The 16,260-nt window shown below is 43.7% G+C and overlaps 2 protein-coding genes across 5 annotated transcripts in view; one reads left to right on the top strand and one right to left on the bottom strand.

Moving 5' to 3' along the window:
- DOCK1 (dedicator of cytokinesis 1) overlaps nucleotides 1–16,260 on the bottom strand; it is a 528,332-nt gene that overhangs the window by 274,793 nt on the left and 237,279 nt on the right. The window lies entirely within an intron of this gene.
- The window catches only part of INSYN2A (inhibitory synaptic factor 2A), a 59,595-nt gene that overhangs the window by 21,107 nt on the left and 22,228 nt on the right, over nucleotides 1–16,260 (top strand). The window lies entirely within an intron of this gene.

The raw sequence follows: 16,260 nt of genomic DNA, 5'->3' as shown, positions 1-16,260 counted from the left end.
GATGATTTTATGACACCAGACCTCACTGCATCTGCACGATACACTTTCTGGTTAATGTTCCTCTTTCTGGCCTTGAATTCAAACCACACCTATGCTTAGAATGAACGGATAGACATTTCCTTTTATTCTGCTAGGGTAAAGGTTTATGATATTGATCATATGTAATAACTTATGCCAGTCCAAAATATCTATTCTAAATAAGAAGCTATTTGCCTCTTAGGAATCAGGTTGGGAAGAGAAAGGAAATTTCATGTGACATTTGGAAAAGTAGATGCTGACTTGCTTATAATAATACATAATGGAAATAGTATTGGTATTCAGGACTGTGCAAGGCTTTACATAATAGACTGCGTGTTTTTCATTCTGTACCTGGAACTCAAGCAATGCCCATCGTGAGACAGGTCCCAGCTGTGTATGGTTAGGAGACAGATGCCCTTCCACAGGCTTCACTGCGTGTCCAGTGGGGCTGCAGAAAGAACGCTACCAACTTCACTGCCAATACTTTGTCGGGTTGATAAGACTTTGTTGCACTTCACGTTTTGAAGTTGAAACTGTGCAGCAGTTTCAACTTTAAAACAAATGACCTAAAGGCGGGGCTTTAGTTCTTGAGCTTCCTTGCAGGCCGGCATGTGCTCAGCTGATACAAAGCAGCCTATGCTACTCTGGGTCCGTGGCTTATCAGACTTCAGCCAGACTGCCAAGACCTCTCTTGCTCATTGCCCCTCGAAAGTGTCTGTGTTCCTGCCAGTCTATGTTCTGGAGGTTATATCTGAGGCAGTTCCCTGTTGCCTCATGTGATGTGCACCCTCCACTCTGTGAGCCCTGAGCCCGGGTTTAGCAAGCTAGAAGCCAGCCTGAAATAAGCCAAGTAATGTGTTTTCAGGGCAGAAAATCACCTGGGCACAGAGGACTGCTGTGGCTGAGTTAGACAGTTGTTTGCTGACTGCAAAGAACAGCGAGGAAACACCTCCTGCCTCAAGGTGGCAGCTGAGGCGGAAGGACTGGCTCCAGCAGCAGAGGCTGGGGCAGGTCCTGCCCTTGGTTCTCGTTGCTCCAGCTTGGTGCAGGAGGCCTGTCTACAAGGAGCTGGTTCTCAACACCACCTTCCACCTTCTATTTAGACGGTAGTATTTGCACTTGATGCTCTTAAGCAGAAAGAATTGCCAGCCAAATGTATGAAAATCTTAACAGTAGATTCATAGGTAATCTAACACCATAGAGTATTTCCAAAAGGCCTTGTTCAGTCTTGGGTTTATAGCTCCATTTTCATGCCATTTTGATCAGTACAGATCCGAAAGCAACACTCATCGGGGGGGATGGGGGAGATCAGTGATTTACTGATCAGTAGTCCACATTCCCGCAAAAAAATTAAAGGCCCAAACAGTGACCCAGTCACTGACGTTGATGTAGTTGGTAGTGTATTAAGCCAGACAGCACAAGAGAAAGATGCCAACATCACCAGTTGGGAAATAACGGTCACCAAATGGTGTAAAATGAAATGTGTACACTAATGTGCATACTCACAGGGGTTATATGCCCAAATAAGAACCTGAGAAGGCTGAACACCCATGAACACCACTGGAAAGGAAAACCATATGATATACGTAAGGTCCTTCTTACACTACTCTTCGAACAAGTATGGAAGATTGCCTTATCCTCAGGGTTCTCTGAGATGCCATCCATCTAGCAGTGTGGTTCTGAGTTTACTAAGACATGTCTGGGTAGGAATTCTGGCACTGAGGGCTTGGGCAAGGGCTGTATGTCTCTGTGCCTTCCTTCCTCACCTGTAAGTTGAGATTATTGCCTGTCCTGCAGATAGGGGGTGGAATGACATGGAGTGACCTTATGTGTTCAGCCTAGTGGCAGGTGTGTCTGAATGGGTAAATGTCTGCTAGTGGCAGGAGTCTTAGTCTTGCTGGTCAGCAATGCTGGAGCAGGCGTCTGGGGAGGACTTAGTGGTCCTGTGGGCGTCCAATGTGGTAAATGCATCCCCTACATGCCTGGCATACAGGCTGTCCCTGAAACCCTGGAGCTGCTCTGCTGGTGGCCACTAGCTGCATGTGGCTACTGAAATTCAAACTCAAATCAATTACAATTGAAAATTCCACTCCACAGTCATAGCAGTCACATTTCAAAGGCTCAGAAGCCACATACATAAGAGAGTGCAGATATGGAACATTTCCATCATCACGAAATGTCCTTCACTCTGCCATCCCGGAACATGGCACAGTGCCTGGTTCTTAAGCATTTGAGGACTTGGGCGCCTTAAATCAAGACAAAGGATGGTTTTACTTTAAAATCAATCCCTAGTTCAATTGTTGCCCACACAGGACAAGCTCAGGGTGGAAGGTAGAAAGGCAGGTCTCTGTAGTGTTCCTGGGAAAATGAATTTCCTCCTCCCTCTTGGAGCCCTCTGCACTCAGATAACAAAGAATCAAGTGGTTCCAAAATCCAAGGCACCTTATGGGGCCTCCTCTTGCTTAATGCCCAGGGTCATTAATTTGGCTGAATTACAGATTTCCCACCCGTCTTCTCCATGTCACAACATAGGACAGGACTACAGAGATGAGCAGATTAGATACAATCTCATTCTCTATCCCTGTCCCAGACCCTGGGTACAGCACAGAGTCCCAGGAGTGACAGCCATGAGCAGTGGCAGCCAGCACTGGGCTGAGACATGTGAAACAACAGGCTCTGGAGGGAAGGGAAGTAGCAGCTGCTGATTTCCATGGTGTAAATACTGCTACCGTAGCTGATTTCAGTCTGCTCACAAAATCCTAAAAGTGTGACACTCTGCTCCCCTGAGCCACCCAACCCATCCATTGAAGGGCAACCTCTAGGACTTTAAAATGAGGGGTCCACAGGGCTTACTTTATGTACCAGATCTGAGCTGGGAAGTAGATATTTTGGTTGCATCTCATGGTTAAAAAAAAAAATGCACTCTGCTTCGTGTACATTGATATATAGTTATTATATGACAGGACAAATAACTGAATGACCAAGTTAAATTATCAATGGAGGCCGGGCATGGTGGATCACGCCTATAATCCCAGCACTTTGGGAGGCCGAGATGGGTGGATCACTTGAGGTCAGCAGTTCGAGACCAGCCTGGCCAACATGGTGAAACCCCATCTCTACTAAAAAATACAAACATTAGCCGGGCGTTGTGGTGAGCACCTGTAATTCCAGGTACTCAGGGGGCCAAGGCAAGAGAATTGCTTGAGCCCAGGAGGCGGAGGTTGCAGAGGGCCAAGATCGTACCACTGCACTCCAGCCTGGGCAACAGAGTGAGACTCCATCTCAAAAAAATAAAAATCAATGGAGTTTTTCTTGGAAAATACTCTAAAGCCTACAAACAAGGAACTGGAGAACACTGAAGCTGGGGAAAAGTCAGTTCCTCTCCCCACTTTCCACCCCAATAAAGCATACAGGGGTTTTGAATAGAATTTCATCTGCATTCAGAAGAATCCTGGTGAGGGCAAGCAACTTGGAGCCCATGACTTTGAATGCAAGTGACAAATCTTGCCCCCACATTTCCACACTGTCCTCCAGGTTTGACATGCCCCAAGGGGCCATGGGCCTGCTCGTGGGGAAGCCAGCACTCTCTGAATCTCACTGATGGCCCTGGGCAATGTGTTTCTTAACATGTTTATTGTGCAATCTCTTTAATAGGACTTCTTTTCACTATTGAGTTTGTCAGGCAAGTGCTTCCCTGTAGTTCTTAACCTGTGCAGGAATTTCTGTGTCACCGGCTACAACCACTTTCAGTAGCTTCCAAATTACTTTTCATAAGAGACTCTCCTTCATTATTTTCATTTGCTTATGTCGATTTCCAAAAGGCTTCAGCAGAGAACATTTGTGGCTGAATCAGGTTAACCTCTGTGAGCTTCCATTTTGTCTGAAATCAACGAGGGGTGGTGGACACTCCCACCTAAACCAGTGCACAGTTGGCACTGAAGAAAGGACACATCCTTTTAGGTGCTTTTCTGCAGGATGAACTGTGCAAGCAGGTTAGATGTGCAAAAAGTTTGCAAAATCATGCCTTTTAGTCCCTTGTAAAACACTGGGACAATTCACTAAAATCACTCTGCTTTATGCAGTGCGGACTTGCATGAATGCCAAGAATTATCCTGCTTATTTCAGGGCTCTCAGTATTATGCTTGTGTCTTCTGGGGAAGTTCAGGGTCACGCAGGCTACCTAAGTAAGTCACTAATGGGAGTTGCTGAAGGCTGAGAACAAGGCAAATGGGGCAGTGAATTTAAAAAAAAAAAAACAAAACAAAACAACCCAATCATTTCTTAGAACAGTGGTAGTTCCCTGTAGGAGCTATGGGATTCCTGGGCAGGAGAACCTCAGACCAATGGGGTGTAGGTCTTGGTGGCTTGCTGTGCAAACTCATCAGCAACTACGGCGTGGCAACCCCAACAGCACTTTCCCGCTAAGATTTCCAACCCCAAACATTTAGTGTCTTGATGTGTCAAGGCTGGCACTGGTGACAGCCAAATGATACTCTGCTGTTTGGAGAAGACCAGAAATGAACGTCAGAAGCTTTATTGGAGGCTAACAAGCACATGATCAGGATCTGTCACTGCCCAGAGTGAAGCAGATTCTTCTACTGGCCAGGCCTCCCTCAGCATTTGCTGGGTGTTACCTGCAGGCTTGGGGTAAGGGGGAGAGAGCAGGAGGACCCAGGCCCTTAAACATGACCAGCAGGTTGTGATGAGACCCTGAAGCATCAGGGCTTTATGGCTTTGCTAATTCAGAGCAAAGGCGAGGGTATGATTAAAAAAAAAGAAAATCCTAAGTAACATACCAATGCACAGAGTCTAGTACCTTGCAGGAAGAGTGGTAAACCCAGTAATTTAGCACCTCCCATTATCCCTGCTGCCCCGTCACAGGGGTAGCTCCCTGTGAGTAAGGCTCCTGTTCATCCTTATCCTGAAAGGGTGGTTTCTTGGTGGTGTGAGGCCCAGTTCTCCCAAGTCTAGGGCACAAAGGGTTTAAAAAAAAAAAAAAAAAAAAAGGCAGCAAAAGGAATCCCCGAGTTCAGGGGCTCTGTGAGGGTGGCATTCACAGTGGTGTTTAAGACAAGGGAGAGTGGAAGAAAGATCTGAGGGATGGAACAAGTTAATACAGACCAAGTGTAGTATCTTTTATCAAGGTTCGTGCAACTTTACCAATAAATAAATAGCCAAACAATAATGTAAGCTCATGTGCACATACACATACTTAAGAGGTAAGGACTTGTTCTCATGGACATCTGTGTTTATTGCAGGGTCTCAGGGTCAGTTCCTACATGACAGAAGTCAGCAAATTTTTCTGCAAAGGGCCAAATAGTAAATACGTATTGGGAGCGACTCTATTTCACAATGATAAAACTCTGCCGTTTCCTGAAAGCACCCACAGACAATCTGTATGAATGGGAGTACTTGTGTTCCAATAAAACTTTATTTACAAACAGGTGGTAGCCAGATTTGGGCCACAGGCCCTAGTTGGTGGACTCCTATTACATGGTTTGTAAATACAGTGACCGCATTCATACAGCTAAAAACGTTCAGGCCAGAATATGTGTGCAGGCAATCCACGGTGTGTGACTGCCAAGCACACATGCCTATCATTCACTGACACATTTAGAAGGTTTCTGCCAAGCATCAGCAAAGGGATGGACACTGTGCCAGGCAATGAGGGGATGTGGGATTCAAAGGAATTCGGGCCCAGCCTTTGAAGGGTTCACAGTTCACTGGCATTCAGGCTGTTCAAATATATACTTAATTGTCATCAGCCCATACAACCTTGGGGTCCTGCTTTGGAAATTTGTGTGTGTGTGATACACATATACTTAATTTGTATGTATAATGTGTAGACAGCATCTCTTGGAAACATGAAAAAGGTCTCTTTCTCCCAGCAGCAGGAATAAAAAGCCATCACAGAACATGTTTGTGTGATGGGACTTGTGTTAACCTAGATACTGATGCTAGATGGGCAGAAATGATATAGTTGCTATATCTTATGTCCTCATATTGACAAATTACTGAGAATCAAGCATGCTTCAGAGAGACCTGTCAGGGGATAAGAAATCTCTGAATTTCCTCTAATTACCAGGGCCCAAACAGAATAAATACCGCATCACAATTTTAGAGGAAGTAAAAGGAGACTACTTAATTTGTTTAAGTCACAGAGCAGAAAGAACCCACGTGGAAAACTGCACCACTGCAGCAGCTGTGCATGAACGCTGAAGAATCAGGAAGGTGTGGGCCTAGGTTCTGATTTCCTAACTTCCCAAGTTCCCCCTCCAAGAGCCAGGGTGGGGGGAGGCTGGGCAGAGTTAGGCAATCCCATCCCAATTTGGCTGTGCACTCTCTAGAAGGATGATTAGGTTGTTCTTGCCAAAACCTACCCACTTAATAGAGATCAAAGTCTTCCACCTGGTTAGCTGGGAATGGCCCAATTTTGAGAAGAGGAGGTGGGTGGCATTAGACAGTCTCTCAACAGCCTCTGCAGTCCTGAAAACAATCTTGTGGCTCTTCTCTGGAATGTTGAGTGCTGTCTTGCCTGGCTCTGGCCAGATGCATCACAGAAAAGCAGGGCATTGGGAGCAGCAGAGAGAAAGCAGCACTGAGCCGAGATCAGAAGCAAAAAGGTTGTTGCTGCCAAATGCTCTCCTGTGCCTTAGCACTCCCTATTTGAAAGGCATGGAGATGTCAGCACTTCATCCTCTAATGCTTTTGATAAATCAGTTTCGATGTCTCCCTCCACATTTATCATAACCCAGAACATTTTAAACCATTCCATCCAGCCAGCTGAGGTCAGCCTCCCATGCACTTGGTTCTTCCTTTTTCCCAGAGTGAGATTCAGGAGAGGAGTAGAGTGGGATTACCAGGCTCTCCAGTCTGCAGGTCCTGAGAGGGGAGTTAGATGCTGACCTTCCCTCTAATGACCTGCATGCACAGGCTTATTAGATCCTATGGACCTCAGTCTTTCTCTATAACAGACAGCTGGGAATACCTGCCTCCTGGGCTTCTGTTGGAGATGAAATGAGCTATGGAGAAAGAGGATCTCAAGCCTCAGACTATGTTTGCACTCAGTAAGTTACTCCCTTCAAGGTTATTTTGCTGCTGAGAAGCACCCTTCCAAGTGCTAAGATTCAGGGAGGTGAAGCCAGGGCATGAGCTTGAGCACGGGAAGAGATTTTCTTGCTTTCTTTTACCGGGGGTCTTATTTTGGGGAGGGGTGGTGGTGGTAAGGATTACTGAATGGGACATCGAGCTTCATCTCAGTGGTTTCCAGAGAAAAGTACAGGGCCAGTTCCTTTGGTGTCACGGGGAGGGGAGCTGATGTAGTCAGGAGACCTGGATTTTGTTCTAGTTCATCCTGGCCTGGCCTCTGAGCTACATTTTTTTATATGAAAGGAAGATGGTCCAAATGAGAGGAGGCCCCAGAGACTCCTTTCTGCTCCAAGAACATATTCTATAGAGATGTCTGAGAAATCACCATTTGGCCACTGCCTTATAATACTCATAAAAGTTAAGATGGGATAAAAACCAAAAAAAACAACCTCTCTGCAGATCTCTGTCAATAAAAGTGTGAATGATCCCACTGTTCTGTTTTCTTTTCTCCTCTTGACACTCCATCAATTCCTTATCTCTCTGAGGACTACAAATGCTACATACAGTTGGTCTCTGTCCTTGAAGGTTGCATTTGGATTGTTTTCAGGGATGCCATTTTCTTTTCTTTTTCTGTTGCAACTAATGGCTTTTATTTATTTGCAATAGAATATTCAAGTCCGAAACTCCAAGTATAAGTTTTCAGGTTTTTTCGTGATTTTGAAATGGGAAGCACATTTCCTATTCTGTCATTTTCTTCGTTGAATTCACAGGGTCACAGCGAGCCCTTTTTATAGCTTATATTTAAATAACTTTGTAAACACTACTTTTAAGTTCTTAAAAAATAATAAGGCTTTCCATCTCTAATATGAAAAATGAAGCAAAATATATTTGTAAGAATATAAAACACATTTTGAATTCTTGCTCTGGGCTTCATGTAGGTATCACACATACTTGAAAATGTAATTTAAGTAATCTTCCTCTGCAGAATGCCAAAATAGATTTCAAATACCTCCTCAGCCTTTTAAGTTGGTAGGTGAATAAAAGCCTCACCACCGAGGCAACAGGCAATCCAGACAGCCCATTTGCAGATAAAATGAGCAATTCAAGGCATGGCATGAACGTTTATGGAATTTATGGATTTGTGTCTCAGAATCTGGATTTTTGAAAGGTGAAATGCAAGTTCTAATTTTCAAATAATTTTGAAAACTCCATGCAATTCCTACTAAGCTATGCAAAAATGGTTGGAGCTCTATTTCCCACTGGAGCTGAGGGAGCATTCAAGTGAAATGAGAATCCCCATATAGAGTATCTAAAAAGGTCACCTATTCTGAGCCCCTACGATGTACCAGCCACTCAGTATTATCTTCTTTAATCCTTAAAATAACAATTCAAGGTGGGAATGCCCTCCATGAGGAAACTAGAGCTTGGATATGCTCAGTACCTTCTCCAAGGTCAAAAAGCTAGTGAGAAACGTTAATGCCAGAATTCACATCTGGGCTGTCGGACCGGCCCACTCATCTTCTCTCTCCCCTGAAAATGAGGAACCTAACATGTCCCATATAATGAAAATATAGGCATTATTTTTTATGTTTTTTTGCAAATGCAAGTCTGGATTTTCCATTTTACTTGAAAAGGCTACAGAAGCTGCTATCCCACAGGCCTGGTAGGGTTCATGTTAATTCATCTTCTGGAGAATGCATCTTTCTGGTGCTAGAGGACAGCAGAGATCCCTGCCCCACCCCACCATTGAGAGGGTCCCATGAACAAAGTGTATTGGGAAGGATCTGTAATCATTAACAGGAATCTCCTCTGTGAGATAATTTCAGACAAATCAAGGCCATATTGATCTTTAAGTCCAGGGACCTGGGTACCAGGATGCAACATCTCTCCTTGAGGAACCTGCCTGGGAACCCAGTTCATCAGGGCAATTGTAAGATGAGAGGCCCTTCAGAGAACCTCCACGTGCCTGTCTGGCTCTTACTTCCTCATACTGATACCCACATCCATGTGAACAACAATCATTTTATATTGCATTGTTTTCAATGTAATATACAAATAAACCTTAATGACAGACTGGAGGAAAGAACATTCATGAAAATTGAGATCCTGGGGGGAAAATCATCTAAAAACAGGTATCTTTTAACCAAAAAGGTAATAAAGTTTTTCTCTATCGGTATCTCATTAGTTACAGCACTAGGCTATCCCCCAAGAAAAATCTCATAACTGGACATCTAGAATTTTATAAATGATCACAGCAAAATTTAAAGATTTTAGTCTTCAGCAACAGGAGCTCTGAAACACTTGTTTAAAAAGCAAATGCAAGGTCAGGCTTTTGAAACAAAGCAATAAAGCTCCAAGACGTATAGGTTCTCATTAAAAATTGTTAACTAAGCTTGATCTAAAAACACACATCAAAAGAAATTAAAGATAAAAGGCTCTGTGGATATTTACCATCAGAACCACTGGCAAATAGACAACATGAATACTTTCAAATTCGAACCTTGTTGACAGTACAAGAGATGGAGAAATATGGGAGTCCAGAAGGAAAATTTGGTTTAATACGGTATACTCACATTCTTATTTTCATTCCAGTTTGGTAGCCAGTGCCACCAAAATTCATTTTCATTAATTTTCAATAAATTATAGCTTATGCTTTATCTCTCCTCCAGGAAAACAAGTTAATCAACTCAGCCTCAGCTGAAAAAAGTTGTTTTCCTTATTAATAGCTGTTCCTGGTGCCTTCTGGGCCAAGTGACTTGTCTGTAGCATTGTCATCATTTTGCAACTTAGTATGTCCCTGACTATATGAATGAATGAATGAATGAATGAAAATGTAAGCTTTGCCCTGTGTATAATATAGCCAGGCAGTCCACACACAAAATAATAATTACTAGCTTTCCTGGTTTTTGTGTTATGATTTTATATTATGAAAATATGATTAAAAGGCACTAAAACTAAAAAAAGTCCTGCCTTAATAATAGTGTTCATCTCTGTATTTGTCCCTGTCCAAATCTGCATGTATTTCTGACAATAATGTCTATAAAAAATAATGCATTCCATTTTCTTCATCATGCACGATGTCTCTGTGAGAAAGGAAGCAGATAAGTTGCTAAGACAGGGCCACAGAGAGGAGCAACAGAAACAAGGAGGCGAGGCCAGGCGCGGTGGCCCACACCCGTCATCCCCACACTCTGGGAGGCCGAGGAGGTGGATCACTTGAGCTCAGCAGTTCGAGACCAGCCTGGCCAACAGGGTGAAACCCCGTGTCTACTAAAAATACAAAAATTAGTGGGGGCGTGATGGTGCGCACCTGCAATCCCAGTTACTGGGGAGGCTGAGGGAGGAGAATCAGTTGAACCCGGGAGGTTGAGTTTGCAGTGGGCCGAGATGGCGCCACTGCACTCCAGCCTGGGTGACAGAGCAGGACTTTGTCTCAAAAACAAACAAAAATCAAGGAGGCAAATGACAGGGGAGTCCAAGGGCCGAGGGATAAAGAGAGGAGAGGGGTCACTGGCCCCTGCTTCCTCTAGGATGCAATGCCATGTAGGTTGGAATCTCCCTGCTAACTGTGATGCTTTGCCCCTACCCACCAGTATCATTACTCTTTAATTCTTACAAGCATGAAAAGCTTCCCTAACAGCCAGAGCCTCCCCAGAATGACAGTGTCACCACATCTGGGGAACTGCAAGGCCAATAAAAGTTAATTTGTCCACACAGTCAAAAGAAAGCCACTGAGTTCATTAAGAGTGTTTCTTCCTGGAACACATCCACCAGCATTGCTTCAGGGCAAAAAGAAAATGAAATGACGTTTATCCGGACACAAGTGGGCCTGGGTCAGGTGCAAGACCAAGCTATTTCTCTTCAAAACTGGGTGTCGTAAGCAGAAGATGACCTTTTTTCTACTTGTTTGAGGAAATGTAAAATGGGATAATATGAATACTATTTAGACAGATGTATCACAAAATTGTGAGAGTCCTGTTTTCCTTTTCAGAAGCAAAAGAGTATGTTATCAATTCACCAGAAAGAACACTCACACAGATTCTTCATTCGTTCACTCATTCATTCACTCAAGCATTATTCAAAAAATATTTCTTGGTCATCTACCATACTTCTGGCCCCGAGGTGGGTGCTGAAAGTTCGCCAGGGAACAGACAAAACCTCTGCCTACATCGTGCTGATCTTCTCATGGAGGGAGACAGAGAAAGTGAAATAGCCACAGTTCATGGTGTGCTCCATGGCGACAAGGGTGGTAGAGAAGCCTCAAGCAGGGAAGCAGATAGGGGAGGGAAGGAAACTGACTTTCACTGGGCATGAAAGGACCAGGCATTGCTGATGCACCTCAAGCCCCAATCTGCATAAGTCACCAAGCTATCAGGATTGTGACGAGGAACAAAGACACGTTCCCAGCCAGCAAAACGCCCAGTCCCACAAGACAGAGAAAACACATCTGATCATCAGAATCCGCGGTGGCCAGTCTGCAAGAGAGCCACAAACAAGGTGCTGGGAGTGTGCAGAGGATGTGCTGCACTGTCCGGGAGGGAAGAGAGACGCAAGGATGGGGGTTTGCGTGACGGTCAGAACAGCCCCACGGAAGGATGCTACTGTTCAGAGTGATATAGATTCTGCTTCCTGAAGCCATCAACAATTCCTTCATTTTGGAAACAAAGATCTTCTGGATTTTAAGTGTGTGGGGGCAAGACTGTGTTTTATTCTTCCAAGCAACTGGTCCCCAGCACAGATCATACGCAGAGCTGACACATGGCAAGCACCTGATGAGCTGTCACTGGTGGGCCTGGGGAGGCCAGTTCCTTATTTGTAGCAAAGCCTGTTAAGGTCTATGATTAGAACACTAAGTAGAAATAACTAGGCTTGTTGGAAATTATCCTGACATGTTAAATGAGACCTCATGGAGTTTACATGTACAGCAGATCCTTCGAGGGTTTAACATCTTGATTCCTGGCTTTAGGGGAATGCAACATGTGTCATTCTGATAACTTTGCCCTACCATGGAAAAAAAGTAAGGGAAAGAGAAATGGGATGAAGACAGACCCACTTCAACTTCTGAACGAGCTATGCTCCAAACATCATTTCTAAGTAATTTATGCTGAGGTTGCCAGAGTAGCCCTCAAAATCCTTTAATCTATATGGAGATTCAGCATTAGCATGCTGTAAGATCTAACCTTCATATTCTTAGAGATATATTACTTCCAAGTTCTCACATGGGAGTACAAAAGTAGACCTCCCTTAATCAACCAGGACACAACTCTACTTTACACAAGAAACACTATGGAACACGCATTTCATATTCAAGGAGATTACATGGGTGTCTGAAAAAGAAGTATTTGCCCTTCCCTAGAAAGACATTCTAGAGAAATGGAGAATATTGAGCGTTAATGAGATCAGCTTTACCATCTGACATCCGTCTACAAGCAAAAGAGCTGGAGAAAAGAGAAGCCAGTTATCCAATATCAAATCGTATTAATGTTCTCGAAACCCAGGAGTGGTGGTTATATTAAAGTAACTATACCACAGACACTGCTGTCCCATCATCAAGGTCCTGAGCAGAAAACATGGGAGAGGGTTTTCTTGAGTTTTATTTAACTGTCAGGAAAAAGCTGCTAGGTTTCTCTGGAACAGGGATCAATCCAACCCCATAGATCTGAGACAAAGATAAGTTCTCAATTACATTTTTCATTTACTCCTTCATTCATCATTCCACATATCCACAAACCTTTATTGCCATCTCCTCTGTGACTGGTATGGCAGATCTTCATTTGTTGGGAGAACAAAGAAAGATAAGCCTGCCACGACAACATTGCAAGACAGGTGTTCTGGCAGAGCAAATCAAGCAGAGGCAAGGAGGGTAGAGGAGAGCCAGCCAAAGGGTCCCTGAAGAGCAGCTGACAGAGCTGCTCCCCCAGAGCACTCAGAAGGTGGCAGCCGAGTGGCTGGATAGGCATCAACATTCACCCCTCATTCGCCCTCCCCTGCCAAAGGCTGGGGAGAACAGCAGTAGTACTCCAGACAGCCTGGCCAGTACGGAGGGTCACTGTGAATTTGTGCTCTTCAAAGTGCAATTTTAGTTTTTACCACCAACAACTTACTTTGTCTGCTTGGAGATCCAGTGCCCGCAAGGATCTCAGAACTGCTCAGCCTAACTTTAGCAAGTCAGGTGCTGGCTGACAGACAGCTCCTATAAGCTACTGGGAAAAAGGGAACAGACAAAGCATCGCTAATGAAAGCCAGTACCGCCTTTGACTGATGAAGGGGTGATCTTGGGAACTGGTCACGAAAATCGACTTGACATTCTTTTAGCAACCAATGGCTTTTCCCCCAAATTCTAGCATTTAACAGCTAGTTGAATTTCCATGAGTATAGGATGAGGTCTAAATTCACTTCAGCTATAAACAGCTGATATCTGAAATAAGTACACGTCCAGGGCATAATCTGGCAAACTCCTGGTGAGAACTTAGATCCAGAAAGAAGCCAAATCTACTGCTCAGGGTGGCTCTAAAACATAGAATAGGGAATCACTGAAAAAGGCGGCTTCGACTACTTTGAAACTTAATTTTTCCCAGCAATAGTAGTGGTATCATTTTATACCTCTAATTAATGTCACTTTGAGACTATTAAGTGAAAAAGCCCTTTAAGATGCTGACATAAATGATAGCTAAGTTATCAAGAAGAGACAGCTAGTGCACAAACCTGGGTAAGAATGCAAAAGAAAAAAAAATCGTTGTTGCACGCAGTAAGAAAACTGAAAGAATGAGATCAAACTTGAGAGAATAAATAAACGGCAAAAAAAACCCCCAAAATAAACAAACAAAAAACATTATTGAGAGCAGAGATGGTGCCTTTTTTATTTCTGACACAACCACCATCTCTAGCTAAGGTCCATACAGATAAATCTAGGATACAGCTTTTGCGTTAATTCATTATGACAACTGCAGCACCCTACATAATGAACGCTTTGAAGATCACACTTAGAAGGTCATGCCTTGATTGTAGCATTATCCAACATGGTGTTCCCTGATGTGCTAGAAGCTCTGAACTTGCTGAAAATTAACAAGCCATTTAAAAGAGCAGCAAATCAGCAACTGGGTCACTTGCCCCCCCTTGCACCCTGTACGGAACAGTTCTTCCAGGGAGGGGCCCACAGCACGCTGCATACCCATGCTCTTGGAACGTTGAGCAGAAAATGCTTTTCTGAACTCTGCAACCAGACCGGACACACACAAATGCCCCATCCAGTCACCCAGGAATGTGAGAACAGACCTTTCCATGGAGAATTTAAGATCTCATGAAGGAAATAGTGCTGTGGGACTATGGCAGTAAAAATCAGCACATTTAAATCAATCCAATAACCCAACACTAGTATTGTAATTACTATTAAGCACTGTAAAATTAATTTCTACTTGCTAGCCGTTCTTCTTGTCACTTTCTTGGGCTTTGCTTCTGATGACCGCACAGGGAGAGACACTGTTTTTCTTTTTTTCCTTTCCTGACCTTTGGACAAAACAATTAATGCTTTGTTATGATTGCCTCAGAATTGTTAGTCCTGGCTCTGGGGCCCCATCTTCAAGGTCTCGGAGACACTGAGCAGCTTGGATATGTGGCTGGGAAGAAAGCTTGCAGTGACCTTTTTCTGACATTTCTCAGCACCCTTTCCTAACACCCAGGGCCCTGCTGACTTAGATCTCCCAGTGGTGCCGGCATAAAAGAGCAGGTGCTGTCCATCCCTCCCGTGCCCTGCTCCTCAGGGTCCCTGCCACCCCAGATGTGGCCATGGTGTGGCTCTCAGGCCGAAGCCGGCAGCCACCACTCCTCCTTTATCATTCCTGCGGCTGTGTCAGAAAAACTGCAGCACCAGCTCTGCCATGGGCCTGCCTTTCTTTGTTTCTTTTCAGGTGTCCACACGTGATCCCCTCTTTTGCTAATGGTCTGTAAAAGGAATAACTGAAAACATACGTACCCCAAATTGTCACCAGTTTTTAAAATAAATATACAGATGTGTGTATATTCCCTAAAATAAATATACAAAGGTGTGTACAGTCCCTGAAATAAATATACAAAGGTGTGTATATTCCCGCTTTTGTAAAGGGTCCAAAAAGGAATAACTAAAGACCTGAATACCTCAAATTGTCACTTTTTAAAATAAATATACAAAGATATTTCTGTGTATATGTATAAATACACACACAAAAATATAGGCATGTTATATACTTTTAAGTATACAAGTATGTGTGTGTGTGTGTGTGTACATACATACATACGTACATTCAGGATTTGCTGATAATGACAAATGAAGAGTTAAAGCTGATTACCGTAAAGGTATAAGGTAGCTAGAGAAACTGGGGAACTGCATGCTGAGCTAAACTTGAGAGGTCCAGGCCACTACAGAGAGGGAGCCCTGACTAGAGCTCCACACTGTGTTTTGTAAGCCAAGCTTATTTTACTTTATTTAAAGCGAGCAACGTCTTGTGAAGAAATCTGATTCACTACAAAATAGAAGTGTAAACACTGGACTCCACCAAAACTACCTTGTAAAATTGGCTTGTCCAGATCCCTTCGGGTTTTAACAGAGCAGCATCTTCTCTTTCATGCACTGTCGTAGAGTCTATGTTCTTCGCTTCCCTGTTAGTAAAAGTCCAGGCTCCTCTAACAGGCAACCCCACCCTGATCAAAGAGTGTTCAGAAGGCATCAAGCAAGGAGAGGTCCAGGGTCCCTAAATTGTTACTGGGATAAAACCGATTTCTAGAAGGATGGCAGGCTAGAGGGTCAACAGAACAGAAAACAAAAGCGTCAAAGAAAGAGAGCACCTTGGACTTGTGGCACTGTCCTTGGTGCTGAATGAGATGTTTTGCAAGCTATATGCATTAAGAGTATTTACAACTAACTACAATGGGACAATAAATAGTGAATGCCACGAAATCCATATTTACAGTGAACATGCTTATCATTAGCACCCAAAGGACTTCATATTTGGAGAAAAATGAAGACCAGAATTTTTTATAATTTGTACTTCTCAGGGTTTTTTTTTTCCCCACATTCAGTTGGAATTCTTTAAATAGATAAATGTGTTATACTGAATTTCAGTATAAAAATACAAAGATGGGCCGGGCGCGGTGGCTCACGCCTGTAATCCCAGCACT

The sequence above is a fragment of the Sapajus apella genome, unplaced genomic scaffold (genome assembly GCF_009761245.1).
Source record: "Sapajus apella isolate SASKATOON/1434 unplaced genomic scaffold, GSC_monkey_1.0 scaffold13, whole genome shotgun sequence".
NCBI classification, from domain to species: Eukaryota; Metazoa; Chordata; class Mammalia; order Primates; family Cebidae; genus Sapajus; species Sapajus apella.
This window is presented reverse-complemented; position numbering and strand designations above follow the sequence as displayed.